Source organism: Macaca mulatta, chromosome 16 (genome assembly GCF_049350105.2).
Source record: "Macaca mulatta isolate MMU2019108-1 chromosome 16, T2T-MMU8v2.0, whole genome shotgun sequence".
Taxonomy (NCBI): domain Eukaryota; kingdom Metazoa; phylum Chordata; class Mammalia; order Primates; family Cercopithecidae; genus Macaca; species Macaca mulatta.
Genome location: NC_133421.1, coordinates 70,182,279 through 70,193,897, shown reverse-complemented (window position 1 = coordinate 70,193,897; position 11,619 = coordinate 70,182,279).

Here is an 11,619-nt window from a genome sequence, read left to right as displayed (position 1 = left end):
CTGCTCTTCTAGTTCTCATTGTATTCTCAATTCAGGTTAGAGTGGACTGAAGAGGCATAAAGTTTCAAACTCAGGAGACTTGCATGAAGCCGTCACATGAACACAAGCCTGTTCTCTACTTGGAGATGACAGGAAACTTGCCCAAGAAAGGTCTCAGACACAGTATTTTTGCCTGGGGTTTCCTGCAGAACTCTGCTTCTCCCTTGAAGACGGGGCACTCCCATCTCTTTGGGGCCCCTCCTAGGTCTCTACCTCCCTACACACAAAGCAGGAGTTGTCCATCCCCACTGTAAAGAAACCAGCTGTGGGATCTTTGAGCAGGTCTCCACTTGTTCCAAAGCCTCAGTTTCTACATTGGGTAAAGGGGAATGGCAGTGGCCCTAGTGAGATGACCTTCTTTTTTTTTTTGAGATGGAGTTTCGCTCTGTTGCCCAGGCTGGAGTGCGTGGCTCCATCTCAGCTCACTGCAACCTCCGCCTCCCAGGTTCAAGCGATTCTCCCTGCCTCAGCCTCTCAAGTAGCTTGGATTAAGGGTGCCCACCACCACACCTGGCTACTTTTTGTGTTTTTTAAAGTAGAGACAGGGTTTCATCATGTTCGCCAGACTGGTCTCGAACTCCTGACCTCAGGTAATCCACCTGCCTCGGCCTCCCAAAGTGCTGGAATTACAGATGTGAGCCACCGCACCTGGCTAAGATGACCTTCTTAGACAGCCCATGTCACAGAATTTATAGTCCCCTTTCAAGATGATGCTTGGAATAACCCACTTCCAGCAAGAGTGGGCAGCAGCAAGAAGACTTAGTTTCATCCTTCAGCTGAGTCATAAGTTGTTCCCTTTTGTACATGTCACACATGAAGAAGAGAGCAAGCCCTGGTGCAGGATGGCACCTGTGGCTATGAAAGAGAAGAAAATCTATGACCCTACTAGGGATTGACCCATGACCTTGACCCTTTGGGCAATGAGCTCCGACAGCTAAGCCATCAACCCTAACGGCCCAGTGCACATCAGATGGTATAGACTTGCAGCCTGGAACAGCCCCCTGGAAGACAAACAGCCAAGTCACTAATCAGTTGCTTTACCCCTGTACTCTGTGTGTGTGTGTGCGTGTGCGCGTGTGTGTGCCTGTGAGTATGTGCCCGGCCCTGCAGACCAGGGTCCTCAAAGGGACCCGCCCCAGTGTGAAGGAAAGACCCCGCCCAGCAATGACGGAGTGGCCAGGACATCTTTCCACAGCATCTGGGAGGAACGGGCAGGGCCGGATATGGGCTGCCGACCTTCTCCCTTCCTCCTGAAGAGGAAGCTCCTCCTGCGCCACCTTTGTGCTGACCGCTGGGTGGTTACGAATGTGTTCCCTGCCTGTCGTTCTCTTCCTGAGCAGTAAGGAGCAGCTCACTCAGCCCAGCCCAGCCCCCGCTCCCGAGAGCCAGCCCACGAAGGAGCTCTGTGTCCTGGCTTCTAACCAGGCTGATGGGTGGGGTGGGAGGCAAAGACCAGAGGCTGAGTCAAGGCCTTCACCCAGCCTCTTCTGGAGCATGGCTTCCTCACCTCTCCCATAAAAAATAGACACGAGGTCCGAAAGGACTTCCCTGAACTAACGGGACAGGGCCTGCAAAAGGCCTGAACCCTGGCCAGCAGACAGGTGATGAGCATGTCTAGGCCGGGAAGGTGGGGAATAAATTTTATTTTAAAAATTAAATTAAATTTTTGTAAGAGACATGATCTTGCTCTATCACCCAGGCTGGACTGCAGTGGTATGATCATAGCTCACTGCAGCCTTCAACTCCTGGAGTCAAGCCATCATCCTCCTGCCTCGGCCTCCCGAGTAGCGGAGACTACAGGTGCATGCCACCATGCCCGGCTAATTTAATTTTATTTAATGTAACACTCCAATACCATGTATCATGTGCCCTTTATAATTATGAACTGATATTATATAAGCCTCATACTAACCCTATGAGAAAGGTGCTCTGATTATGCCCACTTTATATAGGAAGAGGCTGAGGCACAGAGAGGTTAAGCAACTTGCCCAAGATCACCCATCTAGTAAGCAGCAGAGCCCAGATCTGAATTCAGGCTGCAGAGTTGAGGCTTTTACCTAATATGCAGTGCCACCTCCCAGAGGCACAAAAATAAAAGCATTGCTTGAACACCATGTGTGTGCCAGGCACTGTCACAGGGTCCTGCCTGGAGCTCACTAATCAGGTACTCTCAAATACATGACTTCATTTAGTCATCACAAAAAACTCATAAGGAAACCGAAGGTCAGAGTAGTATAAAGTTGTAAAGAGTAAGTTGTACAAAGATGCACAGCCAGTCACTGGCCCAATCCAGGTCTCTCTGAAGGCGAGACAAGATGGCTTTCCACTCCCACTTTCCGGGAGTACGTATCCCAGGAGCAGGTGCCAGTGAAGGAGAGGGGCTTAGATCATTCAAGTAGCCTGCCGAGGTCACCAGACAGCAGAGGGCTGAGCCAGGATTCAAACACAGGTCTTTCTGATGCCTCTATGAGCCACTGCCAAGGCTTGGCGCTCTTCTGGGCCCAGCTCTTCCCAGGACTGTAATTCCCCAGGTGGGGCTTCCCTTGGGGAAGAAGTGGAAATGTCATGCTCTGGACCCACCTGGTAAAGAGAGGTTGACTGTTGCAGTGAGTACTCGGGGCATCTGGGGCCAGCTGACCCTTGTGCTTCAGGCACAGGTGTTGGGTTTGGTGGGATGGACTGCTGGTCCTCTGCTCTTATCTGAGCAGCCCCTCTTTCTCTCCAGCCCCAGCTCTTAGCATAAACAAGACTTTGGAGATCCTCAGTGCAATTCAGCTCCCCTAACCTTTTTTTTTTTTTTAAAGAGCTCACACCTGTAGCTCCAGCACTTTGGGAGGCTGAGGCGGGAGGATTGGTTGAACTCAGGAGTTCGATACCAGCCTGGGCAACGTAGTGAAACCTCCATCGCTACCAAAAAAAAAAAAAAAAAAATTTGGTAGGCATGGTGGAGTCCCAGCTACTCAGGAGGGTGAGGCAGGAGGATCGCTTGAGCCCAGGAGTTCGAGGTTGAGCCATGATCGTGACACTGTACTCCAGCTTGGGAGACAGAGTAAGACCCTGTCTTAAAAAAAAAAAAAAAAGAAGAAGAAGAAGATTGCCTCTCAGAGTGTGTGCGCTATTTTCTGAAAAACAGGAGCAGACAAAAAGGCCCCATCAATTTCTATTTTGCCCTGGGCCCCTTAACCACAACTCCATTTGGGAACGGCGGGTGGAGGAACTCAGTCTCGGCACTGTGGGAGAGCAGGCTGGGGGCAGCTCAGCCTGGGTTACCGACCCCCTAATCCCCCAACAGTGGAATGTGCTTGATTCCAGGAGGCTAAGGTGTGGAGGGTGGGTGAGTTGCAGAGGCTGCTATGGCCCTGCTGTTTGACGCTTCGTGATAGATGAGCCCCCAGTCCTCCTGTCTCAGTGTCCCCCCTCCACCCCCCCCCTCACTCTGTGAGGTCTGGTTTGTGCAAGGAAGCCTGTCAGTGTCGGGACACGTTGGCCCCATGGCCTGCAGCGGGAAGGGGGCCTCTGAGGGATGCCTGCTGTCTGGCCCTCTCCTCAAGAGGGCTCCTCTCACCCTATGCCTCGGGGTCCTGGGCGCTTCCCTTTCAAAGCTGCAAAATGATCGCCATTAATGCAGCTTGTCTCCTGGAGGCGCTGAAAATAGGGTAAGGGAGGAAGGGCCCCTGACTGCCTGGCCTCTGAGAACCTGCATCGATCTGGCTTATTTGGGGCCGGGTGTGGGAGAGAGAAGGGCACAGGCCTGCTTGGTGGATGTTGAGTGCGGGTTTTGCCCGAGGGGGTGGGAGCTATTAGGACCACCCTGGGGACTGCAGTGAGTTCAGCTGTGCACTTCTGCAGAGATGTAGCTGCCGCCTGGCTGCCAAGGAAAGAACCACATTGAGGCCTGCCATGCTGGGAGCGGGGGAAGACAAGCCACATCCCCAGGGTTAGTACCTGCACCTTCTGGAGAGTCAGTGCCTCCTAGGGGCCTCCGTGCCCCACTCTGGCCCTAACCTGAAAGCCCCATTCACCTCCAACAGAAAGCTCTCCTGGACTGCCCTCATATGCCACTCTGAGATCCACTCTTTGAGTCTGAGGGACCTCAGAGGAGCCCAAATGGAGGAGCTATTCAGTCTGGAAAACTGGGGACCCCCTTTGTACATCAGCATGTGCAGGCCCTGGGCTGTCAGGCTGGGAGAGGTGGGTCTGGTGGAAAAGGTACCATCCAAGGCAGCTCTGCCTTCCAGAAGCCTGCAGTCTCACCAGAGGCCAAAGGTTACCATCCAGACCAGATTCATCTGAGCCATAGAAATGTAGCATGAGTCTTACTCTGTCACCCAGGCTGGAGGGCAGCGGCACAAACATGGCTCACTGCAGCCTCCAACTCCTGGGCTCCCAAGTAGCTGGGACCACAGGTATGCACCACCACAGCTGGCGAATTTTTAAAATTGTTTTTGTAGAGATGAGGTTTCGCTATGTTGCCCAGGCTGGTCTTGAACTCCTGGGCTCAAGCAATCCTCCTGCCTCAGCCTCTCAAAGTGCTGGGAAGATGCCTATATTTAACATGAGCCATGTATTTAATTTTAATTTTCTAGATGGCATATTTAAAATGGAAAAAGGAGCAGATGAAATTAATCTTAATATATTTTATTTAATCCAATACAGATGAAAAATACTGTTTCAACATAAAACATAGATATTAAGCATATTAATATTTTACCTTTTTACCTTTTTCTGTACTGTCTTTGAAAGCCAGTGCATGCTTTACAGCGACATCACATCTCAGCTTGCCCTAGCCATGTTTCAAGTACTCAGGAGCTGCATGTGGCTAACAGCTAGCGTATTGGTGGTACAGCTCTAGAGAATGTGGCTTGGGTCATGGCAACAGCACCTTTATTTTTGTTTAACTTTTCTTTTAAGTTCAGTGGTACATGTGCAGGTTTGTTATATACGTAAACTTGTGTCAGGTATTAAGCCTAGTATTTATTAGTTATTTTTCCTGATCCTCTCCCTCCTCCTCCCACCCAGCACCTTCCTTTCAACAGAAGAAAATTCCAGATGAAATGCACAAGGTACAGTGGGTCTGCAGGCGTGGAGAAGCAGGTAGAACTTCCTCCTTGGAGGCTTTCAGTCTAGGCTGGGCTGCTCCTCCTCCTGGCAGGCTGAAGGCAATCTAGCTGAGAGGATGGCTCCTGAGCGCTGGTCCCAGGCCTGGGGTTCCGGAATGTCTCTGTCTGCAGGGCTCACTTGCTGCTGTGCGTGTCACCCAAGAGGCAGCATAGAGTAGGAAGCTGGGCGCTGGATGGCGGTCAGGACACGTAGGTTCCAGGTGGGCTTTGAATTCTGCACAATCGGGCAGATCACATACCTGCTCTGGGCCTCCATTTCCTTGTGGCAAATGAGCAGGAAGGCAATTACTCAATACCCCCATCTCCCACTCTCCCCTTGAAACCTCAAGGATTCATTGAGTGGCACGGGTCAGTTGGGATGATACAGGGTCTCCTGCATGCACAGGGCAAGCCCTGTAGCGATGTAGAATAGAGGACTTCTGGTTTGGCACTCTTTGCCACCTGCCAAAAAACCACCTCCGCTTCTGCACTGGCCTGCCACAGCTGGAGTCAATTCATCAACGTTTATTTAGCCCTCCAGTGCGCCAGACCCTCCAAGTGCCACTGCTCTAGTGGCTCTCACGGTGAGGTAAGGCATCTCAACCCCACGTGGAAATGGAGTAATTCCTGAAGACGTCCCCTTAGCCATCACCTGTCTAGCTTGGAGTAGTTGAGCAGATTCATGAAAAGACATACGCACCTCTTTGTCCTCAAGAAGCATATGATCCAACCTGGAGACTGATTACGTGTGGAAATCAACACTCCAGCGAAGTCAATGCTGAGAACAATCAAGGCAAGGGGGAGGAAAGGCTGCTACAGGCTGAGTGGTCGGGAAGGCTGCTGGAGGAGGAGCTGGGATCTGAGCCAGCTTGGAAGTGAGGACAAATCACTTTAGGGAGCCAGCAAAGGCACAGAGGTGTGAAAACACAGAGTGTATTAGAGCACCCAGCATAGAATCCATGACTTGAGCCCACGGTCAGCTCAGGCAGGGCAGGGAAGCAGAGGCTCGAAGTTTGGGAGGTAGAGGTGGGTTGGTCTGGGGAAGGCAGGATTCCAAACTAAGGAAGCAGGAGCAGGGAGCCACTGATGGTTCCTGAGCAGGAGCATGACATGCATATGGCGGTGCCGAGGCAGGTGAATGTGAAGGCAGGATGCTTGGAGCGGAAGGTGGGTGTGGAGGAAACAGTCAGGAGCTCCTGTGATAATCACTGTGACACTAACACTCAAAATGGAAAGCCCTTTCATGCCCCTTCTCATTTAATTCTCTTTCAACTCAGTGAAGTACATAGAATGGGTCGTATTGCTTCCTTCTTAAAGATAAAGAAAATGAGTTTCAGAGGAATTAATTGATTTGTCCAAAGGGACCACCTTGGAGAATCAGACTCAGGCTCTGTGTCTAAAAATACTGAACTCTTCCTACCATCCCACGTCCTAATGGTCCAGGAAAATGGGGTCCCAAAAGGAGATAGAGATAACCAAAGAAGGCTCTCCAGAGGGGTGAAGTACATTCAGAGGAGAGTAGAACTCAGGTGATCCGAGCATCCCTCAGAAGTCTTCACACTTCAATACTGACCTGGTGCATCTGATCCAACTGGTGCTTACGCGCCCAAGTTGGAGTCAGTGAGGCCTAAATTTAGGTTTCAGCTGGCCACCTGCCTGCTGCGTAGCTTTGGATGCTTTATGTAAGCCCGCTAAGTCTCAGTGTTCTCATCTGTAAATTAAGACAGCCGGGCACTGTGGCTCACGCCTGTGGGAGGCTGAGATGGATGAATCACCTGAGGTCAGGGGTTCAAGACCAGTCTGGCCAACATGGTAAAACCCCGTCTCAACTTAAAAATATAAAAATTAGCCGGGCATGGTGGCACACGTCTGTAGTCCCAGCTACTCAGGAGGCTGAGGCAGGAGAATCACTTGAACTGGGAGGAGGAGGTTGCAGTGAGCTGAGATTGCACCACTGGAACTCCAGCCTGGGTGACAGAATGAGACTCCGTCTCAAAGTAAATAAAATAAATAGATATAAATTAAGATACCTTGATGCGAGGAGCGCGTAAGGAATGAATGAGGTCATTATTAGTGCGAGCCCAGAGAGACTGGTCTCTAAGCCAGCCCCTCAAGTCTAAATTAGGCCAACCCCCATCGCTCCATGTGACACACAAGCCTGCTCCACCCCCATGATTGATCAGGAGACCACCACCATCCCCCTGCAGCTTCCCCCAGCCTCACGCGACCCCTGCCTTCCTCAGACCTCCTCTCCCGCCATCCCAAGGATGTGCACACCTACTCCCTGCTCTGCATGGCCCCAAAGAGCAGCAGGTGTAGAAGGCATTTCTCTAGTCTGGGCGGGCTTCCTAGAAACGCTGCTGAGCCCTGCCAATGTCTAATGGCCATGGGAATCGCTTAGTAAGAGAAAAAGCCAGACCTTTGCCCTGGCCCTGCTCACAGGTGATGGGGTTAATCGGGAATTCTTTCCCTCCTCAGGGCTGCTGGTAGGGGTCCAGCTCCTCGATGACCTGGGGACACATTAGTCAGTGATAAGTGGGGCTTTCCAGCCCCTTTTATCTTGTTTACAATACACTGGTTTTCCTTAGACAAAACCCTCCTCCCCTGCCTTGCTCCTGGCTGTTATGGCTACATGAGACAATTTGCTGATGGACTCTCTAGGGAGGACAACTTCCTTGGAGTCCCCGTCCCACCTCCTGCGGCACCTGGGGCAATATCCCCTCTACCTGGTGGGTCCTGGAGGGGGCCACAGAAGCTTGTTTTTCTCAGCTCATCGCAGCCTCTGAATTCAGAAGTGCCACCCTGTCTGCTTAGCTTTAACCCAAGGGGGTGAAGAAAAATCCAGAGATGATAAGATGATGTTTCCCTGGCTTTGGGGTGGGGGTGACTGGGGTCACTGTTGCTGTCCAGAGTGGAAGCCATCAGAGGTGTCCTATTTATCTGTGTGACTCGGCCCTCTTTGGGTCACAAAGGCCAGATGATCCAGCAGCTACCTGGAGGGTGGTTTATGACAGCAGCCTGGTCCTAGTCAGCTCTGCCACCAATAAGCTTGGCCAGCTTGGGCAGGTGAGTTAATTTCTCTGAAGTTCAGTGTCCTTGTCTAGAAAACTGGCATAGTGACGCCTGTCCTGCCTCCCATGAGGCAGATGGGAGCACAGAACCAGCCACGGCTGTGCCAGTGCCTAAATGGGAGGCACTGTATTTGGCACTCTGCACTGATTCCAGGTGACAGCTCTTCCACCAAGAATGGCTCCACCGCTGCGGGTGGTTTTTAATTGCCTAAAAGTCGACTTCCAAATAATTCTAGGTTTCTGAAATGCCAAGCAGGTAGGAGACTTAGGAGAATGAGTTAATGAAATGGAGTCCATTTCCAGGCAACAGAAATTTCCGAAGCACCTACCTCACACCAGACACTGAGCTGGATGCCGGGGAAATGCAGGGATGCAAGACACATCTTCTGCCCTCGGGCTGGTGAATGGAGAACTGGGACCCCTGTAACGAGTGCTGAGAGGGAGCACCAGTGCTAAGGAAGCATGGGGGAGAGGTTCTAGCCCAGCCTAGGGGTTGGGGCCGTGACCCAAGGAAGGTGAATTCAGAGTGGGACTTGAAGAATGAACAGGAATAGCTTAGGCCTGAGACAGAGAGAAGAGTGTTTGAAGCACAGGGAACAGTGCATGCAAAGGCCAGAAGACACAAAGGCCTTGTGATGAGAGCCGCAATTATTCTAGTTAGGATGGGGGAAATGACCAGGATGAGGCCAGTATGGAGGGTTCTGTCTGCCAAGATGAGGATATTACTGTGTTCTCTAGACACCAAGGTGCCATCAAAAGGCTTGGCATGGCAAGGCACCAACTGTGTGTTTCATTTTTTACGTTTTTATTTTCATTTATTTTGACAGAGTCTTGCTCTGTCATCCAGGCTGGAGTGCAGTGGTACAATCTTGGCTCACTACAGCCTCTGCCTCCCGGGTTCAAGTGATTCTCCTTCCTTAGCCTCCCGAGTAGCTGGGATTACAGGTGCACGCCACCACATCCAGCTAATTTTTGTATTTTTAGTAGAGACAGGGTTTCACCATGTTGGCCAGGCTGGTCACAAACTCCTGACTTTGGGTGATCCGCTTGTCTCAGCCTCCCAAAGTGCTGGGATTACAGGTGTGAGCCACCGCACCCAGCCTACTCTGTGTTTTAGAAAGATCTTTTGGGGAACTTTAAGAGGATGATTGAAAGTGGAGAAGGTGGCTGAGGAATGATGAGGGCATCTCGAGGTGCTCTCATAACTTAGTAGGGGAAGTGGGACATATTCACAGCTGGCACCAACTGTGCAAGATGGCATGTGAGCATTGGCACAGGTGGGACACACAATAGCGTGGGGGCCAGGAGGAAAAAGAATCCAAAGGTGCTCTGGGAAGGGGAGTGACCAGGCCAGGAGAGTAGAGGGGCCACTAATAGTTTGAGAGAAGGGATAATAGAATTATTCTGTTTCGGCTGGGCGCGGTGACTCACTCCTGTAATCCCAGCACTTTGGGAGGCCGAGGTGAGTGGGATCACCTGAGGTCAGGAGTTCGAGAACAGCCTGGCCAACACAGTGAAACCCTGTCTCTACTAAAAATACAAAAATCAGCCAGGTGTGGTGGTGGGCGCCTGTTATCCCAGCTACTCTAGAGGCTAAGGCAGGAGAGAATCGCTTGAACCTGGGAGGTGGAGGTTGCAGTGAGCCAAGATCATGCCACTGCACTCCAGCCTGGGCAACAAGAGTGAAACTCTGTCTCATAAAACAACAACAACAAAAATTATTCTATTTCATCTGGTTGAGTTGGCCAGAGAGACACAACAAATTAATACCGTTCCAGAAATAAGAATTAAGTTTCATCAAGTGAGACCAAAAGTCCTCTTCAGAGAGATGTGTTTCAAGTTTGTCTCACCACAAAGGGAACAAACACACTAACTATGACTTGGGTTGCTGAATTCTGGAACTCTAGAACTGTGGGGGCACTTCCTGAAGTTCAGGTAAAGGTGGAAACATGTCATCGCATTGATTTTCCTGAAACACGACTTCATCCCATTACCCGAGGCCAAAAGCCTGTCAGATATTACCCATGGTCACAGGGTGGAGGCAAAACATTCTTCCTGTCTGTGACATGACTGACTCATAATTCTAATTCAATCTTCCTCCACTGCAGAATCTCTCTGTCCTGGTCGGGCATAGTGGCTCAAGCCTGTAATCCCAGCACTTTGGGAGGCCAAGGCAGGTAGATCACTTGAGGTCAGGAGTTTTGAGACCAGCCTGATCAACATGGTGCAACCCTGTCTCTACTAAAAATACAAAAAAATTAGCCAGGCATAGTGGTGCATGCCTATAGTCCCACCTACTCAGGAGGCTGAGGCACGAAAATCTCTTGAACCCAGGAGGCAGAGGTTGCAATGAGCTTAGATCACGCCAGTGCACTCCAGCCTAGGTGACAGAGTGAGACTCCATCTCAAAAAAAAAAAAAAAAGGAAAGAAAAGAAACTCTCTGTCCTAGCCAAGAGGAACGACACAGATTGCCTCCTGGGCCTACCTATACCCTTTCCAACTTTACCTCTCTGCTGCCAGAAATGCCCTGTGCCTGCCTTTCCATACATCCTTGTATTTCAAGGTACAGCTGAAATCACATCTACTCTATAAAGTCTTCCTTTGTCATAATAATTCAAAGGGATCTCTTTGTTTCCTGCATTCTGCAACCCCAAGCTACAGGGCTTCTTATAACCTGGCCTTGAAAATCCCAGAATTTCACTTCTTTCACATTCTATTGGTCCAGGAAGTCATTAAGGCCAGCTCAGGTTTAGAGGGAGTAAAACTAGTCTCCACCTCTCAACGGTAGCAGTAGCAAAGAATATGAGATCATCTCTATTTTATTACATAATTTGCCCTAAGACCTAGGCAAGAAGGGTCCCTAGCTCAGGCCCCAGGCCAGATCCTCAGGGGACCCCACACTTTTGAGTGCTCTTCTTGAAATATTCTAAGTCCTCTTCAGTGGCTAGGATCATCCCAGTTGGTTTCTCTTCAGAGTACTCTAAGACCCACCTCTTGATCTGTGTGGTTGGCCAAATGCCCTGAGGAGCTTCAGGGCTCATGCCTATGGGGTTGTCCAGGGCAACCTGACAAGTAGATTGCTTCTGCTGACCAGCACAGTATTTATTTTATGGCATTGAATAATACTGGGCCACTAGAATAGTACCGATTTGCGAATTTGGGGTGATTCACATCGGATATATGAGTTCAGAACTCTGGGCTACTAACAGTTCACCACCAATCCTTGAGGTTGAGCCACCTGTGTGGGTCAATGCCCTGGCTCTCACCACATTTATGACCACAGTGCCACCTCTGGCATGACACAATAATGAGAGTGGATGCATCCTTTAACCTGACTACTGGGGTCCCCCACCTCAAGCTGGTACAGTGTGTTCACCCCTCTCCAAGGCTTTGCACCACATGTCAGGCA